The sequence below is a fragment of the Eucyclogobius newberryi genome, unplaced genomic scaffold (genome assembly GCF_026437365.1).
Source record: "Eucyclogobius newberryi isolate DKJ021-1_F unplaced genomic scaffold, fEucNew1.0.hap1 SCAF_22, whole genome shotgun sequence".
In the NCBI taxonomy this organism is placed as follows: Eukaryota; Metazoa; Chordata; class Actinopteri; order Gobiiformes; family Gobiidae; genus Eucyclogobius; species Eucyclogobius newberryi.
Genome location: NW_027315857.1, coordinates 23,415,333 through 23,434,222, shown reverse-complemented (window position 1 = coordinate 23,434,222; position 18,890 = coordinate 23,415,333). Strand labels below are relative to the sequence as shown.

General features: G+C 45.7%; 1 protein-coding gene across 1 annotated transcript in view; it reads right to left on the bottom strand.

Annotated features, from left to right (window-relative positions):
* The window catches only part of ndrg2 (NDRG family member 2), a 48,156-nt gene extending 38,599 nt beyond the window's left edge, over nucleotides 1-9,557 (bottom strand). The window contains exon 1 of the mRNA XM_072458646.1: nucleotides 9,362-9,557. The gene's annotated coding sequence lies outside the window, so the exon portion shown is untranslated. The remainder of the gene's footprint in view (nucleotides 1-9,361) is intronic.
* Between the last annotated feature and the right edge of the window lie 9,333 nt (nucleotides 9,558-18,890).

Genomic DNA, 18,890 nt, shown 5'->3' with positions numbered 1-18,890 from the left:
GTACCTGAAGAGGATGTTCCAAAAATGTACTCAAGGTCCTAAACCAGGGGTGGGCAAACTACTTGAACAACTTTCAATCCAGCCCGCCAAGCTTGTCCAAGTAGTAAATAGTAGTGAAAAAAATAAAAAAAAGTTGTTGTTTTTTTTTTTTCCTTTTTTGCCCTCAGGCATCTGTCTGCATGTGTATCCTTAATACATATGACGTGAACTCAATTAAATAATAGATTCAATAGCCTATATTTGACAGAAAACTTATATTTTATTTGATATTTCATTTTTGGGAATTTTTTTTTTCACACCAATGATGGCGGGCCGGCCCTCCGCTACTTGCCTGGATTCGAATATGGCCCTCGGAGGAAAATAATTGCCCACCCCTGTCCTAAACTCTTATTCCCTCTGATTGTCCCTTAAAGCTCGGACTATAATGCGCCCGATTCAAACTGAAGCTGTTTCTGAACCTTCGGCACAAACAAATACAGTACAAACTGGACTCTTTGTGAAGCTGAGACTCTGATGTCTGATCAAAGGCCAATTCATACTTCATAAGAAGCAAGACGTTTCTTTGTGCGCCTTTGTTGGGCAGTTCTCGCAGCTGGTTCTTGACACATAAACTGAGCAGAACTTTGTTCCACAGGGCTGTCCGTCAACTGGTCTCTGATTGGCTAAATGACATCAAGTGAGCTGTCTGTCATAATAATCTCCATAGTAACAGCATGGAAACAGTTGATGGGGATAACAGGGGCGGGGCTGCAGTGCTTCTTCTGAAGTATGAATGCCCGAGGGGCACAAACACATTTCTTGCTTTCTATGTTACAAGTACAAATATTACTCTAAATGCAAAAGAAAATCACATTTCAAATCCCACCAAGATTGTCTTTGGTAAATCTAAGTGAAGCTGGTGTTGGAGGCATTTTTGAGTTTTGACCAGTGACGGCTGGTGATGCAAAACATATTTGACATTACAGTGTTTTATTATTTGTTTTTATGTCCAAATGTGAATATTTTACATTGACTGTATAAATACACATTTACAATTGAATTAATGAAATAAACCCTAACCCTGGCATTAGTTACCCTGAACTAATATGAACTAATACTTAATCATCACAGACATTATTGCTTTATGGAAAGTTGTTCTTAAAGACATGTCATTTATAGCATTCTTTTATGGGTTTAACCGAAGCATCTATTTATGAGTAGAAGTTCAGCGATGCTTTCAGCGTTAGCATTATCCAGGTAATAAACTAAAAAAACACTCACACCTGGTGTGTTTGTAGTCACGGTAACGGAGCACACATGCTACACTGACACATCAGATTCTCATCGGCTCAGACTGATAAGAAACCACTTCATCACGAATACAGTTTTTATTCACAGCCAGCAAACATCGAGGAGCTCATTCTGTTTAGGACGAACCGTTGAACACAGACGTCACTGTCCCTGACGTCGCCATGATCACGTGTGAGGTGCGCCTGCAACTCTGTGTCTCCAGCGGCAACAGCAAAGCTCCTAAACATTAACGCTTGAATGTGCGAAGAACCAAATCGCCCCTTCTCTCGAAATTTGATCGGCCAAAGATTCCCATTGCTTTTCTATCCGGCTCAGGGGCCATTTTCAAGTGGACCATACTGGACCATTTAAGTGATCCAAAGCAGACCTGAGAGTTGTAGCTCTGGATTGCTTTGGGCTCCCGCTTGCGAAACAATTCTATATATATTAGATGTAAACAGAAAAGATTATAATTTCTCATCAAACACAGACTTCTGGATGAACCGCCATGACTCCAGTGACGCCATCTTTACATGTCGAGTCGCGAAGCTTAGCAGAACAAAGCTAGCACACGTCAACAACAGCTGTTTCTTGTTTATTACAACTGAAAGTATCATATTTCCAGTTCATGATGCATCGCTGTCCAAACCAAATGCATTATAATAAAGACGTTAAAATGAGGTGTAAAGACAAAAACATGACGATAAAAGTCATTTCTAGCTTTCGCCTCGTCTCAAACGTGCAATTACTAAATGTCTTTTTATGAATAGCTGAGATTGGCGTAATGTTTAAAAGGTATAACTCTAGTATTAAAATAGCCTGGCATTTCGTAAAATTGCCCCACCAATTATCACGCACGAGGATGGATGTCATTGACGTTTTGTGCATTAGCGTCGGAGGCTAGCGTGAATGTTCCGGGTGGATTCGGAGCAGAAGGTCAAACTGTCAGAGGTGATGTGACTGAGCGGGCCGATAATGGCGGCGAGCGTCAATAGCCTCCACCGCAGCGCTGCGCGGACGTTTAGGCCGGAAAAACACTTCACCGCAGCTCTGCACGTTAAAGAGGCGCTTGGATGACAACGGCAGCGCTGACTGTGCAGAGAGTCACAAGCGAACAGTCGAGAACAAGTGAAAAATGTAGTTAAGTTGAATTAATGGTAGAATTTTCTGTTTAAAGTCGTCTGCAGGAATATTCTCTTGTTTTGTCTAATTCTGACTTACTTTGGTGGTATAAAGCATGTGGTTAATATTTATCATAGTTTTACTTCCGTTAAGTTGCAGTTTGGTATATATGATATTTTGAAAAATAAAAGTGTAAAATGACAGGAAGTAGAGCTGAATCCCTCTGTGATGTCATCAGTGTGCGACACAGACACAGTTGACACACTTTTCTGACAGTTTGAACAATGGTTGGACTAAATAAAGGTGTTTTATGGTATTATTGTGTGTCGGATCAGAACTGTTGTGTCGTGTACGTGGAGTTTGGTTCTTGTTTACAGTCTGGTTGCTATGGTAACAGCCGTGGAATCACCTATGTCATATTTGTGCTCATGTCCAACCAGGGAGTACAATTATAAACTTTACAAACAGGGTCAAACTGGGGACAAACGGGCAAAATGTTTAGTCAAATCTGAAATATAACTGTGTCCACTGCGCTTTAGTGAAACGTGTACTCCAACCTGTCAAATAGACTTTAACTGCCGGATTGCAAAATGGCCGTAGGCGGTGTAGTTATAACGAACAGGCTCGAAACAGTCGGCTCCAGATGCTTTGGGCTTGGCTCGTCTCCCATGTGGTCTCTCCGTACATTCTCCATATGTTGTCACTTAATTATCTCCGCAGATTACTAGTTTGGCCCCAGCACAAAGAAAACAGGTTATTTTTGACGGTGTGACAAAGCATTCGAAAACCTCCCGGAGAGTTCCACGATCGCGTCACATTTAAAAATATGCCGCCGTCCCGCTGCGGCCGCGAAACGCCACCCGCGTAATAACCTGCTTCTACGGCCCAACTGCAACTGTCCGACCGCAAAAGGTTTAAATAAGTGGTTTGGCAAAAGCGCAGCCATTTTGACACTGACTTTTCTGCTGGAGGGTGCTAGACGATGCTAGATGCTGGCACCATCTCGCAACGATTAAACGTGTCGCATTGACTTGGAATTGAGGCAGAGATGGAGATAATTGAGATAGTCCATGTGTAAATGCAAAAACAAAAGCAAAAAAAGCTCTCGCCTCCCAATAAGGAGATCGTGGGTTCGATTCCCGGGCCAGACCAACATCACATGATCTCTCTGGGTGGAGTCTACATGTCCTGCCCCGCCTAAGGCCCAAAGTCACTGGGATGGAGTGACTGGAACAGGAACAAGCTGCAGAATATGAATGTAAATTGTTTTAAATAGCCCTCTTTCCTCTTGTTGTAGAACTGTTATTCTTTTTAAATATATTTTGTTTCTATTTTACTTACTCCACAGAAAAAAGCAAGTGCCCTTTACTTTGTGGCCAGATTTGGTAATTTTAGAAATAAAACGACATGAAAATTCTTGACCTTTACCCAGCTGTGTCTAACAACAAACGTACGACTACAAAACAAAAAGTATCGTTTACTATGTCAATGCGATGTAGGTGTTACGACATATTTGGTCGCGCGAGTCCAAATCTGCTGCAAGAGCTCGTGGGTGAAAACAGACGAAGCCAGAGAGAGGAACGACACTGCTGTAAATCGTAAATCGCCGGTACAGATGGCAGACCAATCAGAGGGCGCAAAAAATTAATCCACCAAAAATACAACAAAGCGGCGGCAGAAACTGCGCGCACTAAAACCATCTGACCCTGGTACACGGGCATTAAGGAAAATGAGAGAATTTAGCATTTGTCCTCAACAATAACCATCTGTGTTCTCGGATATGAAGTAAGCCTGTTCAAATACGATCATTCCTTCTACTAGAACCATAACCCAGCCCTAGCTACGCACTTTGGACTGCCACATTCAAGGACTAATAAAGTTTGTGATAATCCAAAAACAGTCCTCTATGACTACGAGTCCTCAGTATAGATGATTACTACTTATACTTTTCCTCCATCTTTGTAAACGTGTCAAAACATTCATACTCAAGATGCATATCGATGCTACGGGTGCGTTCAAAACAACAAAATCGAGTATAACTGCATTTATCCAGTTCTTTTCAGTTCCAATACCAACACTTGGGCTTTGAGCACCTGCTTTAAGTCTTTAACATTTGTATTTTACGTCTTTGTATTTTGCTGTGATTGTAGCACTCTTTTATGAAACCACAGCTTCTAGAGAAACATTTAGATTTACTAAATATTGACTGCAAACATTACATGCCAATGATGAAATGTGTCAATCGCATCACCAGAAAAAGGATAAAACATTCACGTAAAAGTAAGCATATAGATAGATAGGATAGATAGGATAGAAAGGATAGATAGGATAGAAAGGATAGATTTGATAGAAAGGATAGAGAGGATAAATAGAATGGATAGGATAGATAGGAGAGATAGAATGGATAGGTATTTACAAAAATATTAACATTAAAATTCAGACACTAAGAATAAAACAATCAAAACTCTTGAGGTAAAAAAGACATTTAGAAGAGGTGTGAATCCTCCGTGTTTTAACCTTTTCTTTTTGTCCAATGTGGTTTAATAAAAGGTGTAAACAAACCCGAGCGAGGTGTTCTCCGGAGACTTGACCGCTCGACTTTATCTGAACAGTGCGAGCGGCAGAATGTGACCAAAGATAATCTCAACAAGGTCAGTTCACGCAAGTCTATTTTTAATTTGTTTTTGTCCGATCATTTCAATCTCACAACGGTAATGTAACAGTGACCAAAAAAAGGGGCGTCGTATCATCACAAGTCTCACAATAATACAGCCAATTACAAGCTTTAAAGGGCCGTATGACAGGTTTTTATGTTTTACAAGTTTTACTTTATTTGGTGTATTTGTGCATTTTGTGTGTTATTATATTAGTCAACTTAAAACAAATTGTGATATTAGATGAGTTTTTGCCCAAATTCCCTATTGTGATGTCATTAATTACAACCAGGAAGGAAAACGTTAAACCTTAAAAATTTGCTATTTTGAGATTTTTGGTTTTCAACAAAATTTACTTTTTTGGAATAACATTTTTTAAAAATGTGTAAAATTGAATAAATATATTTATCTTGACTGCGTTTTAGTTCAATGAGCGGCCCGACCTGTCAGAGGCACTTTAAGACGCTGTAGGTGATTTTTACTGTTTTTAAAAAATGTGAAAAAACAGATCTAGTTCATTTTAAACTGTCAATATTCAATAATACAGTTAATTTGTAAAAAGTCTCAGTCTAGGAGCATTTAGTCATCATATTTCAACATTTACTTGGTCAAAAATGCGGTTTGGACGTCTGAATTTACAACAGAAATAAGTGTTTTGAGTCCAGTGGTTCCCAAAGTAGAAATGAGGTCCGATAACAAAACAAATGACTCAAGAATAAACACATAAAGCTCATTTTGAAAGACGGAAAACTTGAAATTATTCTCGAGTATTAACTCGAGTCGGTTGTATTGTTGTTTAGGGGGTCCTGAGACGGCTGTGCGGTTATTTTGGGGGTCCCGAGTCGGTCTTGTGGTTATTTTGGGGGTCCAAAAGGGAATCTTATTTACATCGTTTCACAGCTGGGATCGTGATGGGAAAATGCTAAACCAAAGTGATTTTTTCATTTTAGTATTAAACTGCACATACTTTGCTGTAGTTACCGTATTTTTACGAAATATAAGCCACACTGGAGTATAAGTCGCACCAGCCAAAAAATGCATAATAGAGACTAAAAAACATATATAGGTTGCACTGGAGAATGAAATGCAGTTGCAAGTGTGAAAATAACAAATAATGTCACATATAAGTCGCTCCAGAGTATAAGTATAAGTATAAATATATGTATAAGTCGCACCCGGCCAAAACTAAAAACAAAGGTGCAACTTATAGTCCGGAAAATACGGTATTTCAGCTGCGGTGCGGAGGTTTGATGAAAGTACTTCAATAAAACCACTTAGGACTCTCCAGAAGAAGACTACACAAGTCAAACGGGGGCGAGATCAGGAAAATACACATCCTTTTATTTGTTTTAAGCTTTTAAAAACGTACGGATGCATTAAACTATTATAAGCACGGGCCGAAGGGGGAGGCATCCTTTAAGGGGCAACACGGGCCGAAGGGGGAGGCATCCTTTAAGGGGCAACACGGGCCGAAGGGGGAGGCGTCCTTTAAGGGGCAACACGGGCCGAAGGGGGAGGCGTCCTTTAAGGGGGCAACACGGGCCGAAGGGGGAGGCGTCCTTTAAGGGGCAACACGGGCCGAAGGGGGCGGCGTCCTTTAAGGGGGCAACACAGGCCGAAGGGGGCGGCGTCCTTTAAGGGGGCAACACAGGCCGAAGGGGGCGGCGTCCTTTAAGGGGGCAACGTGACTTTAAAATGAGTAAGACCGGAAGAGACTACTAAGATTATGGAATACTGTAACCAAGGAAACGCAACATATGAACCCAAGACAGTTGAAATATAAATATAACATGAGCCTTTTCAATAGACGCATGGATGAAATGAGAGAGTTATTGATCATGTTTGTGCTGCAGACTTTAGTGACGCATCGAATCATAAAGAACCTGTTCTGCAGACATGACGCTGGGACGCAATAAACTGTCTAACTTCATCCCAGGGAGAGGAGGAAGAGGAGGAAGAGGGAGACGAGAGAGAGAGAGAGACGAGAGAGGGAGACGAGGGAGAGAGGAAGAAGAGGGAGAGAGAGACGAGGAAGAGGGAGACGAGAGAGAGAGGAAGAAGAGGGAGAGAGGAAGAAGAGGGAGAGAGAGACGAGGAAGAGGGAGACAAGAGAGAGAAAGATAAGAAAGAGGAAGATGAGGGAGACGAGGGAGAGGAAGAAGAGGAAGAGGAAGGAGAGAGAGAGACGAGGGAGAGAGAGACGAGAGGGAAACAAGAGGGAAACGACGGAGAGGAAGATGAGGGAGAGGAAGACGAGGGAAGACGAGGCTTTACAAAAATCAACTTTCTGAAATAAGTTCAATTTGATAAAAAACAGTCAGATAAAATAAAGTTCTTTGCATTTATGTTGATTTTTCGGGCAGTTTATAGAACAAAAAATCCTTAACGTTGCTTCTAAAACCCTCTGACTGAGACGCTTATCAAGGGGAATTATATCTAAATTATATCAATGCATTTCTAATCTGGACAAATACTCTGCTGCTCTTGTTTTGACGGAGGAAGAGTGGGAAAGTGTGTGTACGACTCAGTGGAGGAGCTCCAAATCACGTGTTTGGAGAGACTTTTGCTGGACGAATGTGTCACGTTTGTTCAGTGTCAAAATGCCCGTTACTCACAGGGAAATACAAACAGTTTTTGACATCGTCGTTCCATTGGAGTTTTGGAACTTTGCACTTGGGCCTACGAAACTCCTGCCATGGACACAGGGAGTGGATACCTTTGGAATGTGCTTATGTCCAGGAAAAAAGGCCATAAAAGAAATGGAAGACGCAAAATCCCTCTACAAAAACAATTAAAATAAATAACATTCGATCTTAATTTGGGAAAAGGACAAATTTGACCCACTCTGGACTCAAAGGGACTGTTTACATGTGTTTTAATGTGTTTTAATGTGTTTTAATGTGTTTTATTGTGTTTTAATGTGTTTTAATGTGTTTACATGTGTTTTAATGTGTTTTATTGTGTTTTAATGTGTTTTATTGTGTTTTATTGTGTTTTAATGTGTTTAAATGTGTTTTATTGTGTTTTAATGTGTTTAAATGTGTTGTTTATGTCTGTTCTTATTTTTTTTATTGGTGTTTCGTGCTCCGTTTGTTTTTGTGTTTGTTTATTTTGAAAAACATTTATTTTTTAAGTTTAAAAAATGTTTTAAAAAAATTTGTCACGCTTATTATTTTTCCGTTTTTGGGCTTATATCGTGACCTGAATAATCCCAGTTATTGATAAACCCGATGACCGCGACGTCCCTTGGTCCGCCTCAGACTGTAAACAGGACGCTGGACCAAAGTGAACCGGTGGAAACGCGGCGAGGGCGGTCAGCGATGTCGTGGGGGGTCCCGGCCACAAAGTCAAGTAGTACCCAAAGAGCACGAGATCCATCCAGGGCGTAATGGCATTTCTACTAATCAACTCGACCGACGAGAAAGTTCGGCGTAAACACTCGTGTCCTTGATCCTCGCCCCCAAAAACACCCCCCCCCCCCCCACGACCCCCGCTCATCCATCCTGGGACATCCATCCTCAACCCCAAAAACACTGCCTCTCCACCGCTTTTCCTTCCATTCTGTCGCGCGCGCGTTTTTGACCAAACCAATCGCGGGCCAGAGGGCGCGCGCCCCGGGGACACACCTCCATTTGACATTGACACACATTTTAAAACCCAGCCGCCCCCCCCCTCCTCCTCTCCACGCCACACGGGCCAATCCAAGCTACGACCTCAAAAATGCGCACCGCAATTATTTAGGGGGGGGTCCCTTTGCACAGGGGGGGTCCTTTGCACGCGACAAAGGAAGCGCTGCCCCCCTTCCCTTTCTTTTTTTTTTTTTTGCTGAAACATAAGATGCGCGGAGGGGAGGGGATGGGAGGAGGGGGGAAACGACGCAACCTCACAATATTCGGTGTCAATAAGTGGACCTATTTGTGGCACGAGCGCGCCGGGGTCACGCCGATGGTCACCCGCGCGCGCCGGGTCCGGGCAGAGACTGGAACAAAGAGCCGCTGGCGGTGGCACACGTGCGCGTCAATAACACACGCGCTCTCCCCGGGAACGGCGCGGATTCTGGGGGACGTGTCTGCTCTGGCGCGGCCGTCGGTGCGAAACGTCCCAAAAAAAAAATTAAATAATCAAAAATAAATAAATCCACAGCCAGTTTGCATTGTGCAGTTTCAAAAAAAAAAGAGAAAAGTAAAAAAAAAATAATAATAAAAAATACTTTGCGTGATTTATTCAAACGCAAACAACGTGCAGCAAATACGAATACAAACACACGTGACAGACAGAACTAGACGGTCTGTTCGGGATCAAAACATCAAACTTACCGTCGCGCGTGCTCGAAAAACCGTCTAAAAATGAAGTCCTTTTAACGTCCACGCAACAAAAAACAAACGGTCCTTTCCACGCAACGTTGCAACAGAAAATAAAAGAGAGAGAGAGAGATTGTGCACACGAGACGTTTCCTCGGTTCCGTTCCTCCTCCGCCTCCTTTCTCCGCGGTGTTCGGACGCGTTTCTCGTGGCTCGGTTCCTTCCTTCCTTTCTTTCTTTCCTTCTCCTCTCCTCCTCCCAGTCCTGCTCCGAAGAAGAGCTGCGCTTCCTCCTCTCGCCGCCAGGAGGACACGAAAGGGGGACAAACTATGGAGCGAAAATGGACCAAAATATTCACTTGTTGGTTCATAAACAAGATTTTTGTTTTTGCCGTTATCTAATTCTAAAAAAGCAAGATATTTAAACTTACATATATTTACGCCGACTACAGAAGAAGTTCCAAATGTATATCGCTTATTAGTACATACTGTTTTCCTACTCATCTGTAGTGTCTTACTCATCATCCCAACATTGATATATTCTCGTCAGTCAGTCGTGTTTTCCACTCTCATGACACGTGTTTACCTCGTCGTGCTGTTTGTCCCGCCTCTCGGACGTCCCTCGGAACCCTCTGACCGAGAGGACGGAGGGACGAGCGCGTCGTCCCGGGAAACGGCAGCTGCAGCAGCATCTGGTCCGGACTTACCCAAAGACCAGCAGATGGGCTCCGCTCCGGGATTAAGGGCTTTCCTCTGACGCAAGACGGCCCCGGAACCAAACCCGGACGAGGCTCGGTGCGTTTCGAGCCCTTTGCTTGTTAAATAAAGGCTAAATACAAAAAGTGGATATTTTTTGAAAGATTTTTTTGTTTGCAAGATTAATCCTGAATAAATAAATAAAAACATTGTGAATGCCGAGTAGAAAAGAGTGCAGACAAACCCAAGACAACGTTACACACAATGAATCATATACAAAAAAACATTTTAAAAAAGCTGTAATAATTAGCTTAGACTCTGAGAAAGATTTGATTGTTAGCTGGCCCTATTTACATAAAGTGCGAAACAAATTTCAAATAGGTGGATCAAAGTATTCACATATAACAGTCATTGGGAGTGAGGAGCGAGGCAGGGTTGTGCTTGGTCTCTTCTTTTCTTCGCTTTGTTAGCGACTGTTTGTTAGACAGTGAAAAACAAGTCGTGGTGTTGCAGTTGAAAGATCCATCCATCCATGCATCTTCTGCCGCTTTATCCGGGGCCGGGTCGCGGGGGCAGCAGTCTGAGCAGGGACTCCCAGACTTCCTTCTCCCCAGACACTTCCTCTAACTCCTCTGGGATCCCGAGGCGTTCCCAGGCCAGCCGAGAGACATAGTCTCTCCAGCGTGTCCTGGGTCTTCCCCGGGGCCTCTTCCCGGTGGGACATGCCTGAAACACCTCCCGAGGGAGGCGCCCAGGAGGCATCCGGAACAGATGCCCGAGCCACCTCAGCTGGCTCCTCTCGACGTGGAGGAGCAGCGGCTCTACTCCGAGATCCCCCCGTGTGGCCGAGCTCCTCACCTTATCTCTAAGGGAGCGCCCAGCCACACGGCGGAGGAAACTCATTTCGACCGCTTGTATCCGCGATCTTGTTCTTTCGGTCACTACCCAAAGCTCATGACCATAGGTGAGGTCAGAACGTAGACCGACCGGTAAATAGAGAGCTTTGCCTTTCGGCTCAGCTCCTTCTTCACCACAACGGTCTGATGCAGCGACTGCATCACTGCAGCCGCTGCACCGATCCGCCTGTCGATCTCACGCTCCATCCTTCCCTCACTCGTGAACAAGACCCCGAGATACTTGAACTCCTCCACTTGGGGCAAGGACACCCCACCCACCTGGAGAGGGCAAGCCACCTTTTTCCGGTCGAGAACCATGGCCTCGGATTTGGAGGTGCTGATTCTCATCCCAGCCGCTTCACACTCGGCTGCAAACCGTCCCAGTGCATGTTGCAGGTCCGGGTTTGATGGAGCCATCAGGACAACATCGTCTGCAAACAGCAGAGATGAGATCCTGTGGTCCCCAAACTGGACACCCTCCGACCCCCGACTGCGCCTAGAAATTCTGTCCATAAAAATTATGAACAGAACCGGTGAAAAAGGGCAGCCCTGGCGGAGTCCAACATGCACTGGGAACAGGTCTGACTTACTGCCGGCAATGCGAACACAGCTCCTGCTCCGGTCATACAGGGACCGGACAGCCCTGAGCAAAGGGCCCCGGACCCCGTACTCCCGGAGCACCCCCCAAAGGACACCCCGAGGGACACGGTCGAAAGCCTTCTCCAGATCCACAAAGCACATGTGGACTGGTTGGGCAAACTCCCATGAACCCTCGAGCACCCGATGGAGGGTATAGAGCTGGTCCAGTGTTCCACGACCGGGACGAAAACCACTCTGCTCCTCCTGAATCCGAGGTTTGACTATCGGTCGGATTCTCCTCTCCAGTACCTTGGAATAGACCTTACCTGGGAGGCTGAGGAGTGTGATCCCTCTGTAGTTGGAACACACCCTCCGGTCCCCCTTCTTGAACAGAGGGACCACCACCCCGGTCTGCCAGTCCAGAGGCACGGTCCCCGAACGCCACGCGATGTTGCAGAGACGTGTCAACCAAGACAGTCCTACAACATCCAGATACTTTAGGTACTCAGGGCGGATCTCATCCACCCCCGGAGCCCTGCCACCGAGGAGTTTGCGAACAACCTCAGTGACTTCAGCTTGGGTGATGGATGAGCCAGCCTCCGAGTCCCTGGTCTCTACTTCCTCTTCGGAAGACGTGACTGAGGGATTAAGGAGATCCTCAAAGTATTCCTTCCACCGTCCGACGACATCCCCAGTCGAGGTCAGCAGGCCTCCACCCGCACCGTAAACGGTGTTGGTGAGACACTGCTTCCCCCTCTTGAGGCGCCGGACGGTTTGCCAGAATTTCTTTGGTGCCGTCCTCCTCCATGGCCTCCCCGAACTCCTCCCAGGCCCGGGTTTTTGCCTCTGCGACAGCACGAGCCGCGGCTCGCTTGGCCTGCCGATACCCGTCGATGACCTCCGGAGACCTACAAGCCAGAGTGGCCTGATAGGCCTCCTTCTTCAGTCTGACGGCATCCCTTACTTCCGGTGTCCACCACCGGGTTCGGGGTTGCCGCCACGACAGGCACCGGAGACCTTGCAACCACAGCTCCGAGCAGCTGCATCAACAATGGAGGCGGAGAACATGGTCCACTCGGACTCAATGTCCCCAGCCTCCCCCGGGACATGGGAGAAGCTCTCCCGGAGGTGCGAGTTGAATACTGACAGAGGGCTCCACTAGACGTTCCCAACAGACCCTCACAATGCGCTTGGGTCTGCCAAGTCTGTCCGGCTTCCTCCTCCGCCAGCGGATCCAACTCACCACCAGGTGGTGATCGGTTGACAACTCTGCCCCTCTCTTCACCCGAGTGTCCAAGACACGCGGCCGGAGGTCTGATGACACGACAACAAAGTCGATCATTGACCTCCGGCCTAGGGTGTCCTGGTGCCATGTGCACTGATGGACACCCTTGTGCTTGAACATGGTGTTCGTTATGGACAATCCGTGGCTAGCACAGAAGTCCAATAACTGAACACCGCTCGGGTTCAGATCGGGGAAGCCGTTCTTCCCGATCACCCCTCTCCAGGTGTCACTGTCATTGCCCACGTGGGCGTTGAAGTCCCCCAGTAGAACAACGGAGTCCCCGGTCGGTGCACTGTCCAGTACCCCTCCCAAGGACTCCAAGAAGGCCGGGTACTCTGCACTGCTGTTCGGCCCGTAGGCCGCCACAACAGTGAGAGACCTGTCCCCCACCCGAAGGCGGAGGGACGCGACCCTCTCGTTCACCGGGGTAAACTCCAACACCTGGCGGCTGAGCTGAGGGGCTATAAGCAAGCCCTCACCAGCCCGCCGCCTCTCCCCGCGGGCAACACCAGAGAAGTGGAGCGTCCAGCCCCTCTCGAGGAGATGGGTTCCAGAGCCCAAACTGTGCGTGGAGGTGAGGCCGACTATATCTAGTCGGTATCGCTCAACCTCCCACACAAGCTCAGGCTCTTTCCCCCCCAGCGAGGTGACATTCCATGTCCCCAGAGTTAGTTTCTGTGTCTGGAGATCTGGTTGCCGAGGCCCCTGCCGTCGACTGCCGCCCAGATCTCTCTGCACCAGTTGAAAGATAAGATAAGATATTCCTTTATTGTCCCACATGGGGAAATTTCATTGTTGCAACGCAGTTAGATACAGAGGTAGATAGATAGATCACTTTTGTTTTTTAACTAAAGGTGTAGAAAGGCTATGTTTACATTTGCTATCATCTCATAATTCTGACCCTTGTATGTTTCTTTTATCTTGCATTTTTTACATTTCTCGCCACCACAAAAACCACTCGAGATAATGCTGTACTCTGCCCTTCACGTGACCTCTGCACCTGACCACCGGGTTCTTTCGGCAGACTTTACCATAATATTGACTTTCTTTGGTTTGATACGTTATAATGCTTCTCCCTCGTTATTTTAATCTCACTCGAAGTTGTGGTTTTGATTGATTCGTGCCGTGTGCTACTTTTGATTCTTTGAAAAATGAAGACTATAGCAATATTTCCCGAACTTTTTTCCCGACCCCTATTTTACCCAACGATACGTAGGCAACTTAAACAACCTTTTCCTAGCTGAGTAGCCACGGTTTTGTCAGGACGAATACAATGATTGGCTGGTTAGGGAAAGATATTAGACGCAGTTCGTGGAATATCTTCATGAAAAATCCACACAAATCCCCGAGGATGACACGCAGCAGGTTTAAAGACTGTTGCTGCCAGAGGTCCCGAGTCGGATTGACTATTTTGAAACGCGAGAAATACTTGGGACTCGACTTGGACAGTGACCTTGATATCAAATGTTAGTGTTACAATATTGTGGGGGGAAAACAGCAACAATTTAACAATACTTTACTGAGATAATGACAGCAAAACGACTTATTTTCTCGTTCTCATCGTCAAACGTGTCGCTATTCTTCAAGTTTGGGACCAGCTTTACGAAATGGAACTTTCTGAAGTGACTGTGACCTAAGGTTCTTTGGACTATGGATACAACTAAAAGGTTAAATAAATACGTTCTTCTCTGGTCTTCCTGCGATGAGGTCCTCCCACGCCGTTGCTTCGTTTTGCTTCTGATCTTTGTTTCTTTACTTGACCCGAACAATCGCCATTATCGATTCGCATCTGTACTCGGAACTTGACTTGATGCTTCTCCTTAAAAAAAAACAAAAAACACTTGGACCTTGACAGGAACAAACTGGAAGGACTTTTTAATCCTCCTTCACACACAAAAAAAGAGGTGTTTTTGGGAAGGATCCAAGCCCGATGCTCACGATTGTCCTTATTGGGTCTCAAACGGAGCTTCATCTTAAATCTGATGTGGACTTGCTTTGGTCCCGGTCTAGTTCTTGTTCATCCCTGATCTAGTCCAGGTTTAGTTTCGGGTTCGTCTGGTTTAGTCCCAATTTTGACGGAGTGACGTGCTAACGCAAAAAAGCACAATACCGTATTTTCCGGACTATAAGTCGCACTGGAGTATAAGTCGCGTTTTGGGGGAAATGTATTTGATAAAATCCAAGACCAAGAACAGACATTTCCTCTTGAAATGCAGTTTAAAATAATAACAGATGAGAGAACATGGTGAATAGGTGTACGTATGCTAATGCAAACACCTTCAGCTACATGACGTATGCTAACGCTAACACCTTCAGCTACATGAGGCACAGACAGAACTGTGGTAAGTGTCTGGTATGTTAGCGTAACATATGAACAGTTATTCAGATAACTATAGCATAAAGAACATGCTAACAAGTTTAGCAAAGCATCAGTTTTACCCCAAATCACTAAATCCACTGAATTCTTCTTCCTCTGTGTCACTTCTAAACAACTCCACAAACTCCAGAGGAAGAGGAAGTGCAGATTCTTCTTCTGCGTCGCTTAGAGCCTAGAGCGCCCTCTTGTGGTTGCCAGTGTGAAAATAAATAATATCACATATAAGTCGCTCTGGAGTATAAGTCGCACCCCGGACAAAACTATGAAAAACGTATAGTCCGGAAAATACGGTATATCTCAGTTGTACATTTAACATAAAAATCGGCACAATAGCATATGATTGGTGCTGATCTTGCATCCCCCTGTAATATCGAGTGTCCTTACCTGACATTTTCTGTTTTTCCGTCCTGCACTATGACACTTCTGCTCACGTAATCGAGTAGACTTTGTTTTGTAGCGCTGCCAAAAACTCAACAATGCCCACACACTCGAGGAAACAAAACCTTAGAGAAACACGAGGCACAGTCGACCTGGAAACCTTTATTTATTCTGTGTTTTAGGAAAATCTGGATCCAGGTTCTACAAAAGCAAAAATACGTCCGACAAAAACGCAGTGACATTTTAAACTGTCCATAGGGAAGGTCAGAATTTGCCTTGAAACGGTCAAAATGCAGATGTTTTGACCTGGTTTATGGGTCATATCTCTGAAATGCCCGGGCCCGTCCACATGAAACAAAACCTGGCACAAAGTGAAACGTCAATCTCAATGAACTAATGTTCCAAAGTACGATATTAAACCTATCGATCTCCGTGAAGACGAGAAGCGTGTTAGCGATAGTGAAGATATGTACGTTTAATGCTGCGAGATTGCAAAATTACTGCAAAATTTCACAAACTTGAAACTAGAAAAATACACTTGTTTTAGGCAAAAATGTCCTTTAAATACCGGCTTTTCTGGACAATAAGTCACACCTTTTTTCATAGTTTTGGCCGGGATGCAACTTATACTTATATTTATACTTATATACTTATACTCCGGAGAGACTTATATGTGATATTATTTGTTATTTTCACACTTGCAACCGCATTTCATACTCCAGTGCAACCTTTATATGTTTTTTCTTCTCTATTATGCATTTTTTGGCTGGTGCGACTTATACTCCGGAAAATACGGTAAGTGAAATGATCCGCCAGTGCAGTACCTGAATTTTACTTAAATTCACGTACCTCATATAGAATTCTTGAAATATGCTTGATAATCTTTCCCATTTAGCGGGTATTTAGTAGAAATGGCTTAAAATAAGAAAAGTTCGATTTTCTTTGTTTGTATGGATATAAGTGATTACATCTGGATTAGCGTGATGAAATTTGCAGAACTGTCACTCTAATGCGACAGTTCTGCAGGGTCCCGACAGTTCTGCAGGGTCCTGACAGTTCTGCAGGGTCCCGACCGTTCTGCAGGGGAGTAGTCCGAACGGAGTCTGGAGAGTCTTAAAAGTACTGCACTTTTTATAGTTTACACAAGTGAAAGTCTTACCTTTAGTCACCTACACGTGCCATGTGTTTTAGGAGTCCCGACTGATACTCGACACTGCTACACAATACATTCACCGCATACATACTTTAACAATGTTGAAATGTCAGTGTAAGTTTTGTCGAACCATAACAGTGATTTAATTAAGGATTACTTAAGATAAGATAAGATAAGATATTCCTTTATTGTCCCACATGGGGAAATTTCATTGGTGCAACGCAGGTAGATACAGAGGTAGATACAGAAGAACAGATCACTTATAGGAAGTCTGAAAAACACTTTCAGTAGAAGATCTCCTATAAATAAATAAAATAAAAACTCCCATAGACAAATAAATAAATAAATAAATACATAAATACCATTGCATGTGATCACGACAGTAATTGCACATGAATATGTTTCACGACAGCACATGGATTGCACATGAATTTCACAGTAATTGCACATGAATTCCAACAGCAATTGCACATATGACAGAATTGCACATCAGTATTAGGTTAGGTCAGTATTGCGAGTGTTCAGTACTAACAGTTTTTGTTATAAAGTCTGACAGCAACAGGAAGGAAAGACCTACGGAACCTTTCCTTCACACAGCGAGGGTGGATCAGTCTCTCACTGAAGCTGCTCTCCAGAGCAGAGAGAGTGTCCTGCAGGGGGTGACACTCATGGTCCAGCATAGATGTGAATCTAGCCAGGACCCTTCTGTCCCCCACCTCCTGCACCGAGTCCAGAGCACAGCCCAGGACGGAGCTGGACTTCTTGATGACTTTGTCCAGCCTCTTCCTCTCCCTCTCTGTGATGCTGCTGTTCCAGCAGGCCACACCGTACAGGAGGGCTGATGCCACCACAGAGTCGTAGAAGGTCTTCAGGAGTGGCCCTGTCACTCCAAAAGACCTGAGTCTCCTCAGGAGGTAGAGCCGACTCTGGCTCTTCCTGTACAGTGCGTCTGTGTTATGAGTCCAGTTCAGTTTGTGGTTCAGATGAACACCCAGGTACTTGTATGAGTTCACTCTCTCAATGTCCCGTCCCTGGATGTTCACTGGCGAGGGGGCAGTGGGGTGGCGTCTGCGGAAATCCACCACCATCTCCTTGGTCTTCCCCGCGTTGATGAGGAGGTGGTTCCGCTGACACCAGTCCACAAAGTCCTGCGCCAGTCCTCTGTACTCCACATCATCGTCGTCCGTGATGAGTCCGATGATGGCAGAGTCGTCAGAGAACTTCTGCAGGACACAGCTGTCCGTGTCATGTCTGAAGTCTGCAGTGTAAAGGGTGAAGAGAAAGGGCGCGAGGACAGTGCCCTGGGGCGCCCCCACACTGCAGGTCCGAGTGTCAGACACACAGTTCCGGGCTCTCACAAACTGGGGTCGGTCTGTGAGGTAGTCCAGGATCCACTCTGCCAGGTCATACTCCACACCAGCCGTCTCCAGCTTGTCCCTCAGGAGCAGCGGCTGGATGGTGTTGAAGGCGCTGGAGAGATCGAAGAACAGAATCCTCACAGAGCTGCCAGGCTTTTCCAGGTGAGAGAGAGAGCGGTGCAGCAGGGAGATGACGGCGTCCTCCACTCCGATGCCAGGCCGATATGCATACTGCAGCGGGTCCATGGCTGAGCTCACGGTGGAGCGGAGGTGGTCCAGGACCAGCCGCTCCAGTGTCTTCATCAGGTGGGACGTGAGAGCCACTGGCCTGAAGCTGTTGAGGTCTTTGGGGCGCGGTGTCTTAGGCACAGGTACCAGACAGGAGGTCTTCCAGACCTGTGGTACCACCCTCAGCTTCAGGCTCATGTTGAAGACATGCTCCACAACTCCACACAGTTCATCTGCGCAGGACTTAAGGAGCCTGGGGCTGATGCCATCAGGTCCTGCTGCCTTCCTCACTTTAATCCTCTTCAGCTCACTCCTCACCTGTGCTGCTGTGACAGTCAGTGGTTGGCAGGGGGACCGTGTGCTGGGGGGATGGGTGAGTCCAGGCGAAGTGGGGAGCTGATGGTCCGGGGCAGAGAAGTGAAGAGGAACAGATGCAGGGCATTGTCCAGCTGTGGAAGAGGGAGCATGCAGCTGTGCAGGGGGAGGGGCGGGTGACCGATCAAACCTCAAGAAGTGAGCATTTAAATCATTCACCCACTGTAGATCCACCTCTGTCTGGGCAGGGGGGATTTTGAAGCCCGAGATGGTTTTCAGG